Below are 14,289 nucleotides of genomic sequence, written 5' to 3' on the forward strand. Positions count from 1 at the left end.
GGTCCATGCTGGATCTGTGAGCTTATTAAATATATTTCTCTTGATTTATTGCACTGATTATAAATATTAGCAGTTATCATAGATCCATTTTAGGTAGAACGTCAATAAGGTTCCCACACCTAAATCAATTCAGATGTGAATATTATATCCAATTTCCCATTATTAATTAAAGTCTCGAGATGTCATGAAGTGCTGCTTAGTGATGGTTGTCCATATTGTAGACAGTAAAGTGTGGAGTCATTTCCACTGATTCCTACCCACTCTCCTCTATCAGGTATGTTCCCTCCTATTAATCAATTTCTGTCACATGTGGATAACCATATCCACCAGAGTGACCTCTCGACTCCATTTGAATTCTCTCAGTCACTGAAGATTTATTTCATTTCATTTCGTGCCCACTTTTGGTCAAGAAGATGTTCTCAATCCCATGATGCTGGGTCCAGATTCATCCCCAGGAGTCATATCCCATGTTGCCAGGGAGATTTACACCCCTGGGAGTTAGGTCCCATGTAGGGGGGAGGGCAGTGAGATCACCTGCCGAGATGGCTTAGTTAGTGAGAGAGGGCCACATCTGAGCAACAAAGAGGGATTCAGGGGAAGACTCTCAGGTACAATTATAAGCAGGCCTAGCTTCTCCTTTGCAGTAACAGGCTTCTTAAAGGCAAGTCCCGTGATAAAGGGTTCAGCATATCAACCCACCAGTCCTCAATGTTTGTGAGAACATCAGCAACCATCCATGTGAGGAAGCCCAACACCTCTGCATTTTCCCCTCAGCTCCTCAGGGGAGTTTGGCATATTTTTTAATTGTTTCTTTTTTTAAATTAACTTTCTCAAAAAATTAAAAAGTTAATTTTTTCAAACAAAACCAAAACAAAGGAATAAGAAAAAACAAATATCCTAGAATAACAAATATCCTAGAATTACTTCCAACATGTTCCTATTCTACCCCAAGAAAATAAACAGACTATAACCCAGCAAAGGAATAAGAAAAACAGATAACCTAAAGTAACTACATTTCTGTGAACTTGTTCCTACCATACCCCCCAGAAATTAACAAACCATAGTCATTCCTGAGCATTCCCAGAACATTGAATTTACCCACAGTAACTTATCTGTTCTTATTAGATTATCATTTCCCCTTCACTAATTTGCTGTCTATCGCTAGATCCCCTACGTTCTACATTATAAACCATTTATTTTACATTTTTCAGTGTTCACATTAGTGGTAACATACAGTATTTCTCTTTTTGTGCCTGGCTTATTTCGCTCAGCATTATATCTTCAAGGTTCATCCATGTTGTCACATGTTTCATGACATCGTTCCTTCTTACTGCCGCGTAGTAGTCCATCGTGTGTATATACCACATTTTATTTATCTACTCATCTGTTGAAGGACATTTGGGTTGTTTCCATCTCTTGGCAATTGTGAATATTGCTGCTATGAACATTGACATGCTGATATCTGTTCATGTTATTGCTTTCAGATCTTCTGAGTATATACCAAGAAGTGTGATTGCTGGATTGAAGGGTAACTCTATATCTAGTTTTCTAAGGAAATGCCAGACTGTCTTGCAGAGTGGCTGTACAGTCCACCAACAATGAATAAGAGTTCCAGTTTCTCCACATCCCCTCCAGCATTTGTAGTTGCCTGTTTGTTTAATGGCAGCCATTCTAATTGGAGTGAGATGGTATCTCATTGTGGTCTTAATTTACATCTGCCTAATAGCTAGTGAAGCTGAACATTTTTTCAAGTGTTTTTTGCCATTTGTATTTCCTCTTCAGAGAACTGTCTTTTCATATCTTTTGCCCATTTTACAATTAGGCTGTCTGTACTATTGTTGAGTTATAGGATTTTTCTTTATATATGCAAAAGATATCAGTCTTTTTTCAGATACATGGTTTTCAAATATATTTTCCCATAGATTTGGCTGCCTTTTCACCTTTTTTACAAATTCCATTGAGGTACAGAAGCTTTTAAGTTTGAGGAGTTCCAATTTATCTATTCTTTCCTTTGTTGCTTGTGCTTTGGCTGTAAGTTCTAGGAAGTGACCTCCTAATACAAGGTCCTGAAGATATTTCCCTACATTATCTTCTAGGAGTTTTATACTGTCTCTTATGTTGAGGTCTTTAATTCTTTTTTGGTTAATTTTTGTGTAGAGTGTGAGGTAGGGATCCTCTTTCATTCTTTTGTATATGGATATCCAGCTCTCCAAGCACCTTTTGTTGAAAAGACTGTCATGTCCCAGTTCAATGGCTTTGGGGGCCTTAACAAAGATCAATTGACAGTAGATCTGGGGTTTATCTCCTAATTCTCAATTTGATTCCATCTTTGTGCCAGTACCATGCTATTTTGACTACTGTGGCTTTATAATAACTTCAAAGTCAGGGAGTGTAAGTCCTCCCATTTTGTTTTTCTTTTTTTAGAATGGTTTTAGCAGTTTGAGTCATCTTCCCTCTCCAGATAAATTTGATAAATAGCTTTTCCAAGTCTGTGAAGTAGGTTGTTGGAATTTTGATAGGGATTGCATTGAATCTGTAGATGAGTTTGGGTAGAATTGACATCTTAATGACATTTAGCCTTCCTATCCATGAACATGGAATATTTCTCCATCTTTTTAGGTCCCTTTCTATTTCTTTTAGTAGAGTGATATACATAATTCTTTTAATGTGCTATTGGATTTTTTAAGGAATTTTGCATCTATAGTCATACAGGATATTGTTCTGTCATTTTCTATCATTGTGATATCTTTATCTGGCTTTAATATTAAGGTGAAGCTTTCCTCATAGAATGAATTCTGGAATTTTCCCTCATCGTCAATTTTTTTTATAGTTTGAGCAGGATTGTGGTTAATTCTTCTTGGAATGTTAGGTAAATCCACCAATGAAGCGGACTGCTTCTAGTCTTTTCTTTGTGGGGAGGCTTTTGTTTTTTATTACTGATTGTGGTAGATTGAATTGAGTACCCTGGTTTGGAATTGCTCTGGGTTTTGGTGAACATTCTGGGGACAGTGGACACATTGTATATAAGATATCCTCTAGATGTTACTTCAGTTAAGGTATAGACAAACTGGAAGGGATTGAGCATTATTCCAATAACTGGAGTCCTTTATAAGCAGAGTGAATGTCAGATGGAGAAAGAACAAGGGGTCTACACCTACCAGAATGCAGGCCAAAACCAAGATCATGTCCAGCTGGGGTACAGAATTCATTCCATCTTTTGGCAATTGTGAATAATGCTGCTATGAACATTGGTGTGCATATATTTGTGTCCTTGCTTTGAATTATGAGGCATATACCTAACAAAGGGATTGCCAGGTCATATGGCAATTCTATACATAATTTTCTGAGGAACTGCTGAACGTTTTTCCACACCAACAATGTATTAGAGTTCCTCTTCTTCCCCATTTTTAATAACAGCCATTCTGCTGTGTGTCAAGTAGTATCTCATTGTGATTTTGATGTATGTTTCTGTAATGGTTAATATGGTTGAGCATCTTTTCCTATGCTTATTGGCTATTTGAGTACCTTATTTTTGATTGGGTTGTTTGTCTATTTTGTTGTTGAGTTGTAAGAGATTTTATAGATTCTGTATATTAAAGTCTTTACTAGAGACACAATTTCCAAATACGTTTTCCCATTCTTACTAGGTTGACTTTTTACTCACTTGGTAAAGTCATTCAATACCCATAAAGATTTTAATTTTGATGAAGTCCCATTTTCTGTATTTTCTTTGGTTACTTATGCTTTTGGTGTAAAGTCTAAGAAACCATTGCCTAATTCAAGGTCTTAGGTTTTCCAAGCTTCCCTAGGTTTTCTTCCAGGAGTTTTATACTTTGGGCTCCTATGTTTAGTTTTTTGTCCCTTTTAGGTTAATTTTTTATTGTGTATATAGTTTCATTCTTTTGCATATGGATATCCAGCTTTATAACACCATATGTTGAAGAGACTTTTCTTTCTCCATTGAATGAATTTGGGACTCATTTCAAAAAGCAAATGGACATATGTATGAGGGCTTATTTCTGCACTCTAAATTTGATTCCATTGGTCTATGTGTCTGTCCTTGTGCCAGTATTATGCTGTTTTGATTACTGTAGCTTTGTGATAATTTTTAAAATCAGGAATTTTGAGTCACCCAATGTTGTTTTTCCTTCTCAAGATGGTGTTGGCTATCCAGGCCCCTTTATCTTTCTATATGAATTTGATGATTGGCTTTTCCATTTCTGCAAAGAAGATACCATGAAATTATTAATGCTACGAGAATTGTTTTTAAGCATAGTAAATTTGAGCCTTGGCATTCATGAATATACTATAGTTTTTATAGAAAAATAAAAATATACAAAGATTCTGGAGGAATAAAATTCACAATTTTGCTTAAGAGCTGAGTGTCATTTGTCTGCACAGCCTGAGACATTGTGGCTCCTGACCCAGCCTGGGGCTCTGCTGGCCAAGGCTGAAGCCAGACTCAGGTACAAACCTTGGCTTCTGCAGAGGAGGTCAGGAAATGCAACAAAGACTGCTCAATATTCCTAAGAGACCAAGGGGAAGCCCACTGGCAGGTGCTGTGAGGAGGATGGGAAACAGCAGGCGAGGGGTGGAGTGCCAGACTGGGATGGCATTGTTCCAGGAGGCCCTGAGTGCAAGGGCAGGTGCTGGCTGTTGGAATTCTGATTGGGATTACATTGAATCTCTAAATTACATTGAGTGGAATTGACATCTTAACATTATTTAGTTTTCCAATCCATAGAGATGCCCTTTTCTTTATTTAGGTTATCTTTGATTTCGTTGGCAATGTTTTGTAGTTTTCCATGTATATATGAAAGGATATGAACAGGATGGAAGGTGACCACTCCAGCCTGCCTATCGTGTCTTCCCCCGTATCAGCTTTAAGGCACAGGTGCTCACTGGAGCTCCAGGTGCTCTGTTATTGTCATGTCCCTGAACCTACCTCACAGGTTCTCATTATGTTCTTCTGTGGCCTTTGTTTTCCTTGCACATGGGAAGCTGGCTTCTCAGAGGGATATAACTCAGTATAATTATTAGTCTCTGAATTTCTGATCTTTATCTTCTGAACAAAGAAAGCCTGCATATGTTCTCTTGGGTGTTCAGCAACAAGGCTCTATGTGCCCCATAGACAATTTCATTGTCTTAGACAAACAACAGAGTCTTTTGCCAGTGCTGCTGGGTTGAAATTCTTGGTCAAAGTAACTTGTCTTTTTGTCCTCTGCCAAGCTTTTTGATCAGTCCCAATTATTTTCATTGGTCATAAGACCCCTGTTTTGATGTAAAACAATGCATTCTCCAGTGCAGAATGTCTGCTATGTTCAATTGAATTAAACAACTTCTTACAATTGTCTTAAGAAAAAGAAAAAAAAAGAAAAGATCTGATCTTCCTTATTGTTCTGGTTTGCCAATGCTGCTGTTATGCAAAATACCAGAAATGGATGGGTTTTTATAAGGGAGATGTGCCAGTTTGAATGTATTGTGTCCCCCCAAATGCCATTATCTTTGATGTAATCTTGTGTGAGCAGACCTATTAGTGTTAATTAGATTGTAATTCTTTGAGTGTTTCCATGGAGATGCGCCCCACTGAACTGTGGGTGATGACTCTGATTGGATAATTTCCATGGAGGTGTTGGCCCACCCATTGTGTGGGTCTGAATTAAACTACTGGTGCACTATATAAGATCAGACAGAAGGAGCAAGCTGCTACAGCCAAGAGGGATGCTTTGAAGAAGGCACAGGAGCTGCAGATGAGAGACAGTTTGAAGACGGCTGTTGAAAGCAGACTCTTGCTCCAGAGAAGCTGAGATAGGACAAATATCCCAAGTGCAACTAAGAGTGACATTTTTGAGGAACTGCAGCCTAAGAGGAACGTCCAGGGCGAAAGCCATTTTGAAACCAGAACTTTGGAGCAGACGCCAGCCACGTGCCTTCCCAGCTAACAGAGGTTTTCCGGACACCATTGGCCATCCTCCAGTGAAAGTACCCGATTGCTAATGTGTTACCTTGGACACTTTATGGCCTTAAGACTTTAATTGTGTAACCAAATAAATCCCCTTTATAAAAGCCAGTCCATTTCTGGTGTTTTGCATTCCGGCAGCATTAGCAAACTAGAACAGGGGATTTATTAGGTTACAAAGTTTACAGTCTGAATGCCAAGAAAATGTCCAAATTAAGGCATCACAAGAGGATACCCTCACTGAAGAACAGTAAATGGCATCCGGAACACCTCTGTCAGCTGGGCAGGTATGTGGCTGGCGTTGGCTGGTGATTTGCTCCCAGGTGTTTCAAAATGGCTTTCTCTCTCTCAGCTCCTATACATCCTTGCTTCTTTTCTCCAGGGCATTTCTCTCTAACTGTCTGCACATCTTCTCTTAGGTCCTCTCTCTCAGGTGAAGTCTCTGGGCTTCATCATTTAGCTTAGCACCTCCAGACGTCCTCCTGTTGGCATCTCCAGGCATCTCTCAGCATCAGCTTCTGTATCAGCTCTTAACTTCTCTTAAGTACATCAGTGAACTAATGAAGACCCACACTGAATAGGCAGGGACACACCTCCATGGAAATAATATAATCAAAGGTTTCACCCACAGTTGGGTGAGTCACATCTCCATGGGAACATTCAATCAAAAGTTTCCACCTAACAAGATTGGATTAAATGATCATGGCTCAGCAGACTTGTGGGAAGATGGCAGAATAGCTAAGGAGGAACAGGCTTCTCCTCCATGAAAGTAACCAGAAAGGGGCCAGAGGACACCAGAGACTGCAGTTTCAGGTTGTGACTGGCCATTGAGTGTCCCCCACAGTACATGAAGGGGACACTGACAAAAACAGAGGAGAGACAGCACTTGGAGGGACATGGTGAGTATGTTCCTGTTGGACAGACTCCCAGCTGGCAGGAGCAAACCACCACCAAGCAAGGGAGTGAGCAGCAGCTCCCCATTCCCATGCACCTGGGGGATGATCCTCCAGTCAAGACAGCAGGGAGCTCCCATGAGCGAACCCAGCAGGCAGCATTTGGACTCTCCCCATGGAAGTCCAGGGGGTACAATGGTGAGAAGCGGGAAAGGGGGAGGCACCATACCAGTGATCAAGAGCCCCTCCCACACTGCAGAGACTTGCAGGCACACAGAAGTCAGGGGGCAGGCAGGTAGGGCCCATGTTCCATCTGAAGGGGGCCCTTGATTGGACTTCCTGCCTACCTGCTCAGGGCCCATGACACAGCCCCAGGACAGGCATTTTCCAGTGCACAGAGACAATGGGTGCACTGCTTGGTTCCCCACCCAGTTTAGACCCTGTCCACCACAGAGGAGAAGTTTGGGGAAAACCTACTTGAGAGCTCCACCTGCTGGTAGATTGCAGAAACTGCATTCCAGCAAGCTGTACCTCAAAGTGCCACATGATGGTAGGATTGGAAAACTGCACACCAGCAAACCAAATTATATATAAATGTTCAAAGATTTCTGTACTTCCGAAATAACCCTATCAAGACAAGCAAATGCCCTGAAGACAACAGAAAATTACAAAGCACTTGAAGGATCTAGAAGATATGGACAAGCCAAATGAACAAATTAAAAAGCCAAAAGAGACAAAAAATTTGGAGCAATCAATTAAAGAAGTACAAATAAATCTCTAAAACAACTTCAATGAGATGGCTAAAGACATAAAGGAAATCAGGAAGACTCTACAACACCATGAAGAATTTGAAAGAGTAAATTTAAAAATAGCAGCCTTATAGAAATAAAAGACACTGTGGCTCAAATTAAAAATATACTAGAGACACAATAGCAGATTTGAAGAGGCAGAAGAAAGGATAAGTGAACTTTGAGGACAGATTAATTGAATGCGAGCACACAAAAGAACAAATGGGAAAAAACTGAAAAATTTGAAATGGATCTCAGAGAAATGATGGACAGCATGAAGCAAACAAATATAAGAATCATTGGTGTCCCAGAAGAAGAAGAGAAGGGTAAAGGACTAGGAAGAGTGTTTCAAGACATAGTTGAGAAAAACTTCCCAAACCTTCTAAATGATATAAATATGCAAATCAAAGATGCTGAATGAATGCCAAATAGAATAAATCCAGATAAACCTACTCTGAGACACACTGATTAAATTATCAAATGCTAAAGAGAAGGAACAACTTCTGAGAGCAGCAAGGGAAACTACATAAGACTAAGAACTTACTACTCAGTGGGCACCATGGAGTCAAGAAGGCAGTGGTAAGACATATTTAAGATTCTGAAAGAGAAAAATTGCCAGCAAAGAATTCTTTATCCAGCAAAGCTCTCCTTCAAAATTGGGGGAGAGTTTATAATTTTCACAAAGAAATGCTGCTAGAATTTGTTAACAAGAGACCTGCCCTGAAAGAAATACAAAAGGAAGCTCTACCAGCTGAGAAAAAAAGAAAGGAGAGAGGTCTGGAGAAGAGCACAGAATTGAAGTGTTATTAGTAAGGGTAACTTAAAGAGGAAAAAAAACTAGATCTAACAATTTAACACCAAAGGATAAAATGGCTAGATCAAGAACTACCTTCACAGTAGTAATTTTGAATGTGAATGGATTAAACTCTCCAATTAAAAGATACAGACTGGTAGAATGGATTTAAAAATATAACTCATCGATATGCTGTTTACAAGAGACTCGTCTTAGACTCTGTGACACAAAGAGATGAAAGCAAAAGGTTGGAAAAAATGTTTAATGCAAACGGCAATCAAAAGAAAGCTGGTCCACCAGTGGTGGACCAAATAGAGTTTAAATGCAAACATGTCATAACAGACAAAGAAGGACATTCTATTTTTTTAAAAAGTGGTAATTCAAAAAGAAGAAATAACAATTATAAATGTTTATGAACCCAATAAAGGAACTTCAAAATACATGAGACAAACATTTGCTAAACTGAAGGGAGAAATAGACAGGACTACAATAATAGCGGGAGACATCAATACAGAAGTCTCTTTAGATAGAATAGCTAGACAGAGGATAAATAAGGAAATTGAGAACCTAAACAATATGATAAATGAATTAGACTTAACAGACATATATAGATCATTATATCCCAAAGTACCAGTACCATTCTTCTCTAGTGTCCATGGAACATTTTCCAGGATTGGTTATATGCTAGGGCACAAAACAGGTATTAATAAATTTAAAAAAATGGAAATTATTCAAAGCATATTCTCTGACCACAATGTAATGCAACTAGAAGTCAATAACCACCAAAGAACCCAACCTTTCACAAATATATGGAGGTTAAAAGATACCCTCCTAAAAATCCAGTGGGTCAAAGAAGGAGTCGAAAGAGAAATTAGTAAATATAGAGAGATGAATGAAAATGAGAACAAAACCTATCAAAACTTGTGGGATGCAGTGAAGGCAGTGCTGAGAGGGAAATTTATAGCTCTACATGAATATATCAAAAAGCAAGAAAGAGCTAAAACTGAAGACCTAACTGAACAACTGAAGAAGCTAGAGAATGATCAGCCAACTAACCCTAAAGCAAGAAGATGAAAAGAAATAACAAAGATTAAAGCAGAAATAAGTGAGCTGGAGAACAAAAAAACAATAGAGAGAAAAATGAAACTAAACGTTCCTTCTTTGAGAAGATCAAAAAGATTTATAGACCCTTAGCTAGACTGACAAAGTCAAAAAGAGAGAAGACCCAAATAAAGAGAATTAGAAATGAGAAGGGGATAATTACTACAGATCCTGAATAAATAAAAAAAATTATGAGAGGATAGTATGAACAACTGTATGCCAACAAGCTAGACAATTTAGAGGAAATGGACATTTCCTGGAAACACATGAACAACCCAGACTGATGCAAGAAGAAATAGAAGACCTCAACAAACCAATCACAAGCAAAGAGACCCAATCAGTCATCCAAAATCTACCTACAGATAAAAGCCCAGGGCCAGATGGCTTCACATGGGAATTTTACCAAACTTTCCAAAAAGAATTGACACCATTCCTGCTCAGCTTCTTTCAAAAAATTGAATAAAAATGAACACTAACTCATTTTATGAAGCTAATATCACTCTGATACCAAAAACAGATAAAAACCCTGCAAAAAAAGGAAAACTATAGGCCAGTCTCCCTAACGAATAGAGATGCAAAGATCCTAAACAAAATACTTGCAAATAGAGTCCAAAGGCACATTAAAAGAATTATATACCATGACCAAGTGGGGTTTGTTCTTGGCATGCAAGGTGGTTTAACATAAGAAATCAATTAATATAATTCAACACATTAATAAATCAAAAGGGAAAAATCAAATGATCATCTCAATCAACACTGAAAAAGCATTTGACAAAATTCAACATCCCTTTTTGATAAAAACACTTCAAAAGGTAAGAATTGAAGGAACCTTCCCCAATGTGATAAAGGGCATGTATGAAAAATCCACAGCTGCAGTCGCAATTGATTCGTCTGGGGGGGGGTGGCGGCCGGTCGCTAAATCCTAGGCTCTCAGGATTGCTCGGAGGGTACCGGCGGCGGGGGCTCTTTCCCAGAGGCGAGGGCGAGGCGGGGGACTTGGCCAGGTCCCCGGCGGAGGCGTGCAAAGTATGGAGGGCGGCGAGAAAGGAACAGGCGGGACACGTTTCTTTTTAGGGTGAAGAAACCAAGAGAGTTTATTAGGGGAGAGTACAAGCTTATAACGGGCGGTCTAGAGGGCGGGGTAGCTGTAGAGGTTAAAGGCTTGGATTGGTTCTGAGAGGGCGCGGAGGTTGGTTGTTGGGTGTTGCACAATGATTGGTGCATGCGCACTGGCAGTAGGGGACGTTGCATTGTAACGGAGGGGTTGAGTGGTTAGACGAGGGAGGCGGTCTTACCCGGCAAGCTTCCTCCAACGGTTGGTTTTGGGTGAGGAATTGGGGCCTGCCTCCGGCCTCACCTTCTCAGGCCCGGGGGGCTGTGGAGGGCGCTGTCACCCGTACCCACTACCCTCCCCAGGGGTGGATCCGGTCCCCCGGCCCAGGCCCGCCAGGTTGAAGCACGTAATCAGTATCCCGCACACAGCCAGCATAGTACTCAATGGTAAGAGGCTGGAAGCCTTCCTGCAAGATCAGGAACAAGACAAGGATGCCCACTGTCACCTCTATTATTCAACATTGTGCTAGAAGTTCTAGCCAGAGCAATTTGCCAAGACAAAAATATAAAAGGTATCCAAATTGGAAAGGAGGATGTAAAACTGACACTATTTGCCAATGATATGATCTTATATTTGAAAAATCCTAAGAATTTGACCACAAAGCTACTTGAATTAATAAATTCAGCAGAGTGGTGGGATATAAGATTAATGCACATAGTAATATCCTATACACTAGTAATGACCTAAATGAAGAGGTAATAAAAAAATTACATTCACAATAGCAACTGAAAAAATCAAGTACCTAGGAATAAACTTAACCAAGGATGTAAAAGACTTCTACATAGAAAATTATAAAATACTGCTAAATAGGTGGGAAAATATTCCATGTTCATGGACAGGAAGACTAAACATTCTACCTAAACTTATCTACAAATTCAATGCAATTCCAATCAAAATTCCAACAATCTACTTTGCAGACTTGGAAAAGCTTGTTATCAAATTTATTTGGAAGGAAAAGCGGCCTCAAATTTCCAACAACATCCTAAAATAGAAGAATGAAGTGAGAAGACTTACACTTGCAGACACTGAAGCCTGCAATGCAGCCACGGTGGCCAAAACAGCATGGTATTGGCATAAAGATAAACATGTTGATCCATGGAATTGCATTGAGAGTTTGGAAATAGATTACCAGATATACAGTCGACTGATTTTTGATAAGGCTGCCAAATCCACTGAACTGGGACACAACAGTCTCTTTGAAAAATGGGGCTGAGAGAACTGGATAGCCCTAAGACAAAGAATGCAAGAAGTCTCTACCTCACACTCTATACAAAAATTAACTCAAAGTGTAACAAAGACCTCAATATATGAGGCAGTACCATAAAACTCCTAGAAGAGAATGTAAGGAAACATCTTCCAGACCAAATATTGGGAGGTCACTTCTTAGACCTTAAACCCAAAGCACAAGCAATGAAAGAAAAAAACTAGATAAATGGGAAATCCTCAAAATCAAAAGCTTCTGGACCTCAAAGGAATTTGTCAAAAGGTGAAGAGGTAATCAATGCAACGGGAGAAAATATATGGAACCATGTATCTGATAGAGACTGACAACTTGCATATATAAAGAAATCCTGAACTCAATGACAGTAGTACAAATAGACCAATTATAAAATTGGCAAAAGATGTGAAAAGACATTTCTCTGAAGAGGAAATAAAAATTGCTAAAAAAACACATGAAAATATGTTCATCTTCACTAGCTATTAGGGAGATGCAAATCAAGACCACAATGAGATATCATCTCACACCAATAAGAATGGCTGCCATCAAACAAATAGGAAACTACAAATGCTTGAGAGGATGTGGAGAACTTGGAATTCTTACTCATTGCTGGTGGGACTGTACAATGGTATAGCCACTCTGGGATACAGTTTGGCAATTTCTCAGAAAACTAGATATTACCCTATGATCTGGCAATTCTACTTCTCAGTACATACCCAGAAGATTTGAAAGCAGTGACACGAACAGGCATTTGTACACTGACGTTCATAGCAGCATTGTTCACAATTGCCAAGAGATGGAAACAATCCAATTGTCCTTCAACAGACGAATGGATAAACAAAATGTGTTTTATACATACAATGGAATTCCATGCAGCAGTAAGAAGCAACAAGGTCCTGAAACATATGGACACATGGATAAACCTTGAAGATGTAATTCTTAGTGAAATAAGTCAGACACAAAAGGAGAGATATTGTATGTTACCACTTCTGTGAACTCTGAACAATGTAAAATCAATGTCTTATAAAATAGAATATTGAGGATCTAGTGATAGACAGTAGCTACTGGGGGGAGATGATAATTTAATATGTTCATATATGTTAATGATGGTGAATTCAAAGCTATGGTAATGAACAGAGGTGACAAATGTTTGTTAATAGGATTATAAGTATCAGAGCCATATTGAAGGTGAATAGGATTGAAAGGTTCTTTAAAGGCATGTTTCCCACAGATCAGTACCACAAATATAGATAGGTATTTGCATGATATACTTCTAAGGTATGACCCTAGCACAGAGAGTTGACAACAGAAGGGTATATGGAAAAACACTACCTATTGCATACTAGGGACTATAATTAATAGGAATACCATACTAGTATTACATAAATAGTAGGGACAAATAATTAAGGGCTGACAAGAGCGACAAGATGTTTCTGGTCATGAGAATTGTTTAAAATACTCAGGGAGGAGAACTGTACACCTAAGTGATGATAATGTGAGATATGGATGGATTATTGTGGATATAACATATGTTATGTGAACTTAGGGACCCCCTGCTTTATAAGTCTAGCCCTCAATATTGAGGCTTTCTCAGATGAAACTTATGGTTGTAAAGGGGAGGATAAGCCCACCTATAATTATGCCTAGAAGTCACCTCCAGAAAACCTCTTTTTTTGCTCACATGTGGACTTTCTCTCTCTAAGCCTAACTCTGCAAATGAATTCACCACCATCCCCCAACGTGGGACCGGACCTCCAAGATTAATGAGCCTTCCTGATGATGTGGGACATGGATTCCGGAAATGAGTCTGACACTGCCATCGAGGGATTAAGAATGCCTTTTTGGCCAAAAGGGGGAAAAGAAAGTCAAGAAAATAAGATTTTAGTGGCTAAGAGAATTCAAATAGTGGAGAGACTGTCCTGGAGGTTACTCCTAGGCAAATTTCACATAGATATGCCAAATGACCACAATATGTTAAGCCCAAGTCAACAGTAGTCCTGAAAACCTCAAAGAGTACTAGATCCCTATCTTAGACTCTATATAAGCTTCACTCACTAAGTTCATTCTTTAGAAACTTAAATCCTTTAGAGTGCGCCTATGCCAGCTAAGTCCCCAAACCCAGAGGTAATAGCCTCTTCAAGAACATAAGCTAGACGTGTGCCCTTTGCTCATAAAGTTGACACCCCTTTTCAACATGAACAGGTTAGGGTGGTCACTGCCTAGCCATCCTGAAGATCGGAAAAGTGATTAAACTAGAGGAAGGGGTAGCAACAGACAAGAAGGAATTTAACAAAGGATGATAAATACTGAATCTCTATATAATTTTCTTCTTCTTAGATGCTAGGGTATTAGAAAAGCTAGAAGGAAAGAATTGAAATGGTGTAAGTGTAACCCATAGCATCCTTTGAAATTTGTTCTATAG

The 14,289-nt window shown here is 39.2% G+C and overlaps 1 long non-coding RNA gene across 1 annotated transcript in view; it reads left to right on the forward strand.

Annotated features, from left to right (window-relative positions):
* The window catches only part of LOC119536452, a 55,917-nt gene extending 41,895 nt beyond the window's left edge, over nt 1-14,022 (forward strand). The window contains exon 4 of the long non-coding RNA XR_005217396.1: nt 13,571-14,022. This is a non-coding gene — a long non-coding RNA (uncharacterized LOC119536452). The remainder of the gene's footprint in view (nt 1-13,570) is intronic.
* Nucleotides 14,023-14,289: the final 267 nt, after the last annotated feature.

This window comes from Choloepus didactylus, chromosome 6, assembly GCF_015220235.1.
Source record: "Choloepus didactylus isolate mChoDid1 chromosome 6, mChoDid1.pri, whole genome shotgun sequence".
NCBI classification, from domain to species: Eukaryota; Metazoa; Chordata; class Mammalia; order Pilosa; family Megalonychidae; genus Choloepus; species Choloepus didactylus.